Genomic DNA, 10,447 nt, shown 5'->3' on the forward strand with positions numbered 1-10,447 from the left:
GTCATCGTAGCTGACCCCAGTTCAATGAGAGAAGGCAGACACAATACTGGGACTAATATGGCATGATCCCACCTATATGAAATATTTGTAAAAGGCAATTCATAGAGGCAGGAAGTAGATGAGAGGTTCCCAGGGCTTTGGGTAGAAGGGAGAATATGGAGTTATTATTTGATGGGTACAGACTTTCCTTTTTTATTTTTATTTTTTTTGTTGAACCCAGGGTCTCCACACTAAACTACATCTGCGGGCCTTTATTATTATTTTGTGGTCTCACTAAGTCATTAAATTGCCCAGGTTGGGCTAGAACTTGCAATCCTCCTGCTTCAGCCTCCCATGGTGTGAGTACAGAGTTTCTCTTCGGGGTGATGAAAAAGTTTTAGAAATAGATAGTGGTGGTTGCATAACATAGTGAATGTAACTAATGCCACTGAATTGAGCACTTAAAGTGATTCAGATGGAACACTTGTGATATGTATGCTTTTCTTTTTTTTGTACCAGGAATCGAACTCACGACCTCCTGCTTTCCAGGCAGGTGTTGTGCCGCTGAGCTAAACCCCCAGCCCATATGTATGCTTTTCCATAATTTTTTAAAAACAAACAAACAAAAAATGCCAGGCGTGGTTGCACACACCTGTAATCCCAGCACTTGGGAGGCTGAGGCAGGAGGATCACTGCAAGTTCAAGACCAGCCTGGGCTGCAAAGAGAGTTTAAAGCCAGCCTGAACTGCAGAGCGAGACCCTGTCTCAAAAAGATGAATAAATAAATAAATATAAAACCAATAATGTGACCAGCTGTGGTTGTCCATACCTGTAACTTCAGCCTGAGACAGGAGGGTCATTGAGAGCTCAAGGCCAGCCTGGGCTGTAGTGAGCTCAAGGCCATCCTCAACTACAATATGAGACCCTGTGTCCCAGAAACCAAAACCCAAACCAAAGAACTAATAATGTAGTATACAAGAAATTTACACTCTAAATGGGCAAACTGTATGATATGAGAATTATACCTCATTAAAGCTGTTTTTCAGCATTTTGGTCTGCCTGGTGTTTGTAATGGTAACTTACTTTCTCTGCTATTCCTTTTAAGGTCCCAACTTTTAGCATAAATTCCTCACCCCTGCCACAGACCGCAGCCACCATTTTTTAGGCGGGCTGGTGGCTTAGGTGTTTGGAAAGAGAGAGCGTTTGGGTCCCTCTGCCGGCTACCATGAGAATAACCTAAATGAAGATGAAAAGTAGCTTGTCCATTGCTAAATATCTAGCTCAAAAAAAAATGATAGGCATGAAAACTGCGTGTGGCACATATGTGGAATCCCAGAACTCAGGAGGCTGAGACAGGAGGATCACATGTCCAAGGCCAACCTGAGCTACTTTTGTGAGTTCAAGGTCAACCTGAACTATATAGCCAAACCCTGTCTCAAAAACCCAAACAAACAAACAAAAAGACATGAATATGATTAAAAACACCTTGCTGGGCGTGGTGGCGCACGCCTGTAATCCCAGCACTCGGGAGACTGAGGCAGGAGAATCATTGCAAGTTTGAGGCCAGCCTGGGCTACAAAGTGAGCTCAAGGCCAGCCTGAACTGCATAGTGAGACCCTGTCTCAAAAAGACCAAAAACAAAAAACAACAACAACAAAACAAACATCTTGTACAGCTCAAAAGAAATTTACTTTGACCCCAAAGACACCCAGAAACCCACGCCTTTTCTACGCTTCCTTCTAAAGATGCATCCCCACCACATGGCCAGAGTGAGCCATCCCGTGGTGCTATACTTGGCCTACTCTCTTAGCCTGGCACGTGGGAAATCATGCCATCTCCACCTCTCTCCAAATCCAGCCTCCGCTCCTGGAGGAAAACAGACCCACAGGGTTAGGGATGTGGCTCGGTCACAGAGAACAAGTCTAGCAGGTGTGTGACCCTGGGCTTGATCCACATCACCAAAAACAAAAACAAAAAGGACCCTCAGCAAAAGGCAGTTTAAAGGTATTTAATAGGGTGGAGGACAGGACCACAGGTTGGGAGTCTTGCCTGCACCTGTTCTGTGGCTGAGAAGTCACAGCCCCACTCCAGGACGGAGTCAGGCTTGGGCCAGCAGCATCAAACTGCAGGCTGCAGAGGAACAGAGCAGAACGTACCCACAGCCCTGATAGTGGAGGCTGAGCACTGACCCCGGAAACAACTTAGATTCCAGGGCTCGCCTTGTCTTGGCAGGACCCTAGGGATAGGATCTTATGTCATCAAAAATGACAGTGGATGTTTACATTTTTTAAAAACAATACATCACAGTAAAAGACACATTGCCATTAATCCTCCTTAAAATGCTTCCCCTTACTTCAAACACACTTGTCCCATTGTTCTTGGTATTTTCTGAAGCAGTTCTGCAAGTGCTCTTTCATGAGTGTCTTTGCCTGTGAGGTCGTGGCCGCCTTGATGTCCTGAATTGATTCCAAATGTTTACCATGAGGTAATTTTGACTTTGGGGAAGAGTCAGAAGTTGAGCAGTGCCAGACCCTGTGAATAAGGTGAATGATGACTCACCACAATGTTTTTATCCAACACAAATTGCCATACACTTTTATTTTTGGAGACAGGGTCTCACTATGTAGTTCAAGTTCACTACATAGTCCAGACTGCCCATCCTCCTGCCCCGGCTTCTTGAACCCTGGGATTACAGATGCCACCATGCCTGGCATTTGGGGGGTTTTGTTTTGGTTTGGTATTTTTGGCCACAACATTTTGAATCAATTTTCAAAAAGAAGAGATCTAAATTGCAACCAGTTAGGGCTGCTATCTCTTTCCGCGGACTTACTCTGCCACACTTTCCCTGGCCACAGCAATTTATAAGCTTTTTTTTTTTTGGTTTGTTTTTCTTCCGGTACCAGGAATCGAACTCACAACCTTGTGCTTGCCAGGCAGGCACTGTGCCACTGAGCTAAATCCCCAGCCCTAAGCTTTTTTTTTTATGTAAGCATTTTTTACCTCTGACTAAAGGGAAGCTGAGCTGGAGGTCCATCTAGTTGGAATTCGGTGGGCTGTAGTTATAAAGTTCACTGTCATTTGTAGGAACAGTTACGTGACAACTCACAGCCCTAATCCAGCCATGGCCTGCAGAAACTCTCCTGCTGCCTGACTCACCGGGCTCCTGACAAACAGCTCGGGGACAGGGCTAGCTACACAGTGGCAGTACACAGTCTAAGCGCCTGGCTGGGAAGGATGCAGGCAACAGAGGGAAGCAAGACCTGCACTGGGTGGCTGAAGAAGCCAGGCTGTGGAAAAGCTGTGGTTATCAGATAGGGAGTTTCACTGCTTCTGTTTGGTTTTGTTTTTGAGACACAGTCTCACTATGTAGCACGGGGTGACCTCATACTCAAGATCCTCCTGCCTCAGCCTCCTGAGGGTGGGATTATAGACATGTGCCACCATGCACATGTGTGTTAAATCGTGAGCAGATGCTCTGTACCCACTGACGCTTAGTGACAACACCATTCCGGGGTTCCAGGCTGACTGGAGTTGACAAGGCAACTTGTGTGAGTATGAATTCCCTACATAATTTCACTTTTTGTTAAAAATCATATGCAGCTGAATTTATAACAATACCTCTCTTGTAGCGTGCAAACCTGTAGCAATGTTGCCATCAGCAAGTATGACAGTGAAGTTTTTTATTTGTTTTTTGGGGCTAGGATCTGCTGTGTGGTCCAAACTGGCCTTGAACTCACAGTCTTCCTGCTTCAGCCTCCCAAGTGCTGGGATTGCACATGTGCCTGACAACACTGAATTTTTTTTTTCTTTTTTTTTTTTTTCCGGTACTGGGAATCAAACTCAGGATTTAGTGCTCGCCAAGCAGGCGCTTATGCCACTGAGCTATATCCCCAGCCCTGAATGTTTTATAGATCATAACACATAGAGATGTGTCTTAGCCTTATACCAGGAATAGATTCTGAAGCTGAGAACTTTTTTTTGTTTGTTTGTTTGTTTTGTTTTTGGGTTTTTTTTTTTAACGTTTTTCTTCCGGTACCAGGAATCGAACTCACGACCTTGCACTTGCCAGGCAGGTGCTGTGCTGCTGAGCTAAATCCCCAGCCCCTGAAGCTGAGAATTTCTAAAATAAATTTTAAGAGAACATTTTTTGATCAATCATACCAGAAGACTGACTTGAACTTCTCTTTTTGGAAAATGCAATAAAACCGTTGCTATAGGAAGAGCATGCCACTCAAAATTGTATGAAGAAATAGATTATAGTAGCCAGGCATGGTGGTGCATGCCTATAATCCCAGCACTCGGGAGGCTGAGGCAGGAGGATCATTGTGAGTTCAAGGCCAGCCTGGGCTACAAAGTGAGCTCAAGGTCAGCCTGAACTGCATTGCGAGACCCTGTCTCAAAAAGACACACACACACACACACAAAAAGAAATGGATTATAGTACCATGTCAGCCAGGTGTGGTGGTGCACCACTGTAATCTCAGCACTTGGGAGGCTGAGGCAGGATGATCTCCATGAGTTCGAGGCCAGCCTGGGCTACAATAGTGAGTTTGAGGCCAGCTTGAATTACACAGTGAGACCCTGTCTCAAAAATAAATAAATAAATAAAGTAGCATGTCAGGTAGTGAAGTAAAAATAGCTTGTTTTGATTTACTGATTACAGTGTTGGTTTTCTAAAGATTACAATTTGTAAGAATTTCCTTCTCAGTCTAAGCAAATACATAATTTTGTATTATATATATTTTTTTAATTTCTTTCTTTTTTTGGTCTTTTTGTGACAGGGTCTCACTATGCAGTTCAGGCTGGCCTTGAACTCACTTTGTAGCCCAGGTTGGTCTGGAACTCACAATGATCCTCCTGCCTCAGCCTCCTGAGTGCTGGGATTATAGGTGTGCACCATCACTCCCGGTTTGCATTATATTTTTGTTAAGAGATCCCCCAAACTCCAGCAAACATGAATTTCATCGAGACCTGTGCATTTCTTACACTGGATTCTGTAGAATAGACCGAAAGCTCTGGATGAGAGAGATGAGCTCAGAGTCTTCTGCCTGCCCTGAATTCTCTAATCTTCGGAGCTGTGCTTGTGTCTGGAACACAAGGAAGTTCTCCCGTGGAGCTGCTCCAAGCCTTTCCTGCTGTCCTGGGAAAGTGCTCGCATGTGTGGAGAGCAGGGGGATGGAGGTGCGCGGAGGTGGGCTGACAGGTGTTGGAAGTTAGGGGAGGGGGTGGATGGAAAGGACCGAGCCCTAAATCCAGGACGGGCACCAAGGGCTCTATTCAGAGATTTTTTTTCTTTCTTTCTTCTGTACTGGGGGTTGAATTTAGGGGCTTCACACTGAGCTATGTCCACAGCCCTTTTTAATTTTGATTTTATTTCATTTTTTATTTTAAGATGGTCTAAGTCATTAAGTTGCGCAGCCTGTTTTCGAACTTTCGATCCTCCTGTCTCAGCTTCCCTGAGCGCGGGGATTACAGGTTTGCACCACCGTGCCCAATTTGCCACTTGTTTTTGTTACTTATTTATTTTCAAGATAGGATCTCACTGTGTATCTCAGGCTGCCCTTGAACTCACTATGTAGCCCAGGCTGACCTCCAATTCAACAGCGATCCTCCTGGCTCAGCCTCCCAAGTGCTGAGATCACAGGCGCGGGTCTCATTCTTCAGCCCCTGTTTAGTGGCTACACCTTATTTCCTACCTTCCAGGGGCGCCTAGGCTTCTGCTCTCACGTCCTTCCCTGCTGCCAAATCAAACTTCTTGGATTCCCTAAAATATTATCCCTTCCCCTGCTTCTTGACCCCCCTCCCCATCTTTCTCTTTCTCCCTTTCTCCCTCCTCCTCGGTGCCGCTCAGCCCTGGTGTCCTGTCGATCTCGCCCTCCTCCGCAGCGTTTTGGGGTTAGGTATAGGGATAAATGCCTCGCTTCTCTTATTCACCCGGGTGTCCATGAACCTGACACCGAAACTGGAGCAAGGTGGGCGCTCAATAACTATTTCGTATGCGTGTAACCTCTACCTCCAAATTCTAGAGCCAGGAATGAATATCCCCATCTGTCCATCAGCCAATGAGAGAGGGGCAATATTTGCATATTGCCTTCCTATTGGTGAAATCCACGCTTCTCATTTCGTTCTGGCCAGTGGGATGAGGGTCACAGTACTCTTCCTCTGTGGCCACACCCAGTTCTCCCCGTGGAAAGGCGTGGGGCAGGGAAAAGGGAGGAGAAGCCCTGGCTGCGCTCCTCTGGCCCGGGGACTCTCCATTTTCCAGCCGTCCCTTCGCTATCCCGCCTAGACTGGCCACAATTTGGTCAATAGCAAGTGCGACCCCAGCACACACACCTGAGCACCCAGCTGGGAGAAGCTGATGTTAAAAATAGCTGGGTCGGAGCAAGGTCAGGGACCAGAGATCGCTTACACAGTGGAATCAGATCTTGCGGTGAATCCCAGATCTGAAGTCCGGTGAGGAGCCAGAGCTGGCAGGGGCAGGGGCGGCAGCAGCGCAGTTTAAGGCTCTCTAACTCTAGGGTGCATATTCCCAGGTGCTCCCAGCGTCCCATTGAATCACTTCTACTTTTTATTTTGACACAGTCTATTGGTAGTTGTCTAGGCTGGGCTCAAACTTGCAATTCTCCTGCCTCAGCCAGGTGTGATGGCAAACACCTGCAATCCCAGCACTCAGGAGTCTGAGGCAGTAGAACTGTCATGAGTTTGAGGCCAGCCTTGGCTACATAGTGAGTCCAGGCCATCCCGAACTACATAGCGAGACCTGTCTCAGAAAACAAAAACAAATCAATCAGTTCTCCTGCCTCAGCCTCCCAGAGTATCTGTTATTTTTTGTTGTTACTGAGACAAAATACTCAACACCCAAAGTTAAAGGAGGAAAGGTTTATTTAGCTCACAGTTTGTAGAGGTTTCAGTCCATTATCGGCTGGCTCCAAGGCAGGGTGGTGTGGCAGACAGACATCACAGAGGAGAAACAGTTTATGGAGGGCAGAAGGTAGCAAAACAAGGGATGACCATAGCTCTTTTACCTCTTGTGTCTTATCCAGGCTACTTAGGGTGGGTAGCACTCACACCCTTAATCCTAGTGCCCTTGATTTTAGCATCATGTATCATAAATCAATCAGCATCACACAGTATGGCTCTAGCTACCTCTGAAAAAGCCACACCTATGACCACATGAGGTTTTGGGGAGACATCTAGACACAAGCCATAACATTTTACCCCTGGCCCACCAAAGACTCATATATATTTGTTTATGCAAAAGGCATTTAGTCCATCTCTAAGAGTTCCAAAGTCTTAAGAGTTTTAGCATTGCTGAAAAGTCCAAATCCCAAGTCTCTTCTGAGATTTGAGGCAAACTTTTAGCTGCAACCCCATGTATAAATGAAAAGAAAGTTAAACACTTTTAACACTTAATGGCATAAGATAGACATTTTCATTTTAAAAGTTATAAACAGGGGGCTAGCAAAGAATGGGAACAAGGCAAGACCAAAATCTAGCAGGACAAACATTTAATCTCACAGTTTTATTTCTAGCATTCCTGGCAATCTGTGGAAAGTTGTGAAATCTAAAGAGCTTAGGTGGCTCTGCCCCTATAGCACTTCTGGTGTTTGTAGCTCTCCTGGTTTTTCTCTTTGGCCAGCTATGCTCCCTCTTTGTAGTTTTCCACAGATGATCCAAACTTCTGGAGTCTCCACTGCACCTTTGGCTTCACACTCACAGCTTCACACACTACCCTTCAGGGGCATACTGCCTGGCCTCCCAGGCCTTCTGAATCTGGGTGGAAGCGTTCCTGACTCCACAACTCTTACATTCTATGTGCACCGAAAACCAGCACCATGTAGATGATGCCAGCCAAGATCTCCTGCCAGCTAGAGCAGTAGCTAGGCTTCCCTCTTTCTTGGCTGTAGGGGTCAAGTGCCTGATTGCTGGGCACTCTGAACCCAATTCTAAGGAACAAATTCTGTAGATCCAGCCACCTCCAAAAAAAGCTCCACCTGTGACCAAATGGGGCTTTGGGGGGACATCTAGACACAACCATACCATCTAGGATTACTGATACACACTACCATGCCTGGCTTCCCTTTTTTTTTTTTTTTTTTTGTCTTTTGACACAGGGTCTCATTATACAGTTTAGGCTGGCCTTGAGCTCACTTTGTAGCCCAGGCTGGGCTCAAACTTGCAGTGATCCTCCTGCCTCAACCTCCTAAGTGCTGGGATTACAGGTGTGCGCCACCACGCTTAGCTTCCTTCCCATAGGGGATTTTGACACAGGTGGTCAACTCTGGGAAAATCAGCAGAATAGACCCAACAGCACCTTGGAAATCATGCAGAACTTTGTCCCGGCTCCCACTTAGGGCTGCAATAAAGATTCTCTTTAACCTCTCTGGGCCTCAGTTTCCTCCTGTGTAAATGGAGATAGCAATATCTGCCTCAGAGGACTAGCTCGCTATATAGGAATTCACAGAACACATTGGGTGGGCCAGGAGATATTAGCAGATTCTCTTACCATGGAACCAGAGCAAAGGCAGCAAAACAAACTCTCATAAGGGGACCCTTCACCCCATTCCTGAGGACACAGAAGAGCCTGGCGAACAAGCTCATTTCTCTAGTGGCTGCAGTCCTCCTCCCTCCCCTAGAAAGTGGCCCAGTTTCCCTCGGACCAAATCTTATTTTTGCTGTCCCAGTATTTCAGGCAATCCAGATTTTCTGGGAAAGCCTTAATTGCAAACAAACAATTAGCTCATCTTCTATAACACAGGCATTTATATTTGCATCTTCTATAACACAGGCACTGATATTTCCTTTCATCTAAAGTTCATTGTTTTTTGGTCTGGGCATGTAGCTCAGTGGCAGAGTGATTTGCCCAGCATGAGCAAAGCCCTCAGTTCAGTCCCCAGTGCGTGCACGAGCGCGTGCACACACACACACACACAAGATCATTGTTTTAAATAAAGATAATATATTACATGTGCAGGGAAATAGAGGGGAATTTCAATACTTCGTAAACCTTTTATTGTGTAAATTTTGTTATGTAAATATAACAGTGACCTTGCTTATACCAGATGGCCTAGTTCTGATGCACAAAATATGATCCCCCCTTGTCCCCTGCACACATACATAAAAGTTGATAGAACACTCCATGGGCTCTACCATCTTCCTGATGTCTGTTCACTCTTCCACCAGCAGTGGGACCTAGAATCGTGATTGCTGGGATCAAGCACAGATTCTGGGCAGAGAGACTGGAGTTTAGGTTCAAATTCTGCTTTGGGAGCTGGGTGTGGTGGTGTACTCCTGTAATCCCAACACACGAGGCTGAGGCAAGAGGATCACTTCAGGTTCAAGGTCAGCCTAGGCGTAGTGAGTTCAAGGCAAGTCTGCACTACATAGTGAGACCATGTCTCAAAAAACCAATTAAAAAAATCTTTAGGCGGGCATGGTGGCACATGCCTGTAATCCCAGCACTCGGGAGGCTGAGGCAGGAGGATTGTTGTGAGTTTGAGACCAGCCTGGGCTACAAAATGAGCTCAAGGCCAGCCTGAACTGCATAGTGAGACCCTGCCTCAAAAAGACCAAAAAAAAAAAAAAAAATCTTAATCATTAAAAATTTTTCTGCCTTTGGCTTTAGCTATGTGGTCTCAGGATCTTTGCACTTTCAGTTCTCTACCTGGATACACTTCCTGCACCTGGCCCCTTCCTAGTTTCTGTCAGACTCAATGTGAACTTGACTCTCCAAGCACCCAACCTGTCTGCTAGCAGAGGCATTGTGCTCAGCTCAGCACTGAGGCTGAGCTTGGCAAACACAGGATGTTGTAAAAGAGAGGAGATAGAACATAGAGGGCCGGGGATGTAGCTCAGTGGCACAAGCGCCTGCATGGCAAGCACAAGGTCCTGAGTTCAATTCCTGGTACCAAAAAAAAAAAAAAAAAAAAAACACAGAATATTCTAAACACTCAGATACCTGAAGACACCCAACATTCACACCAGATGCCTCAAGACTTTGCCCATTGAGGCACAAGACATCCAGAGACCTTTGACCACTGATGTTTACTAAGACCTTTCCACCTACTGTCCCTTGCCTTCTTTCAAACCCTATAAAAGTCCTCAGCTTTGTTCCCTACAGATGGCCTTATACTCAGTCTGCCTGCACCCAGGTATTAGGCTGTACACCTTGTTGCTGTCACATAAGCCTGTTTTTTTGTTTTTGTTTTTGTTTTTGTCTTTTTGAGACAGGGTCTCGCTATGCAGTTCAGGCTGGCCTTGAGCTCACTCTGTAGCCCAGGCTGGTCTTGGACTCTCAAGGATCCTCCTGCCTCAGCCTCCTGAGTGCTGGGATTACAGGCATGCACCACCATGCCCAGCCACATAAGCCTGTTGAGTGGGCTCCCTCAAGTCATTTGTTACAGTTTCAATGTCACCTCCTCAAAAGGCATTTCCCAGACTGCTTCCCAAATGGTTTCCATTCACT

Source organism: Chinchilla lanigera, unplaced genomic scaffold (assembly GCF_000276665.1).
Source record: "Chinchilla lanigera isolate Chin_1 unplaced genomic scaffold, ChiLan1.0 scaffold00012, whole genome shotgun sequence".
Classification (NCBI taxonomy): Eukaryota; Metazoa; Chordata; class Mammalia; order Rodentia; family Chinchillidae; genus Chinchilla; species Chinchilla lanigera.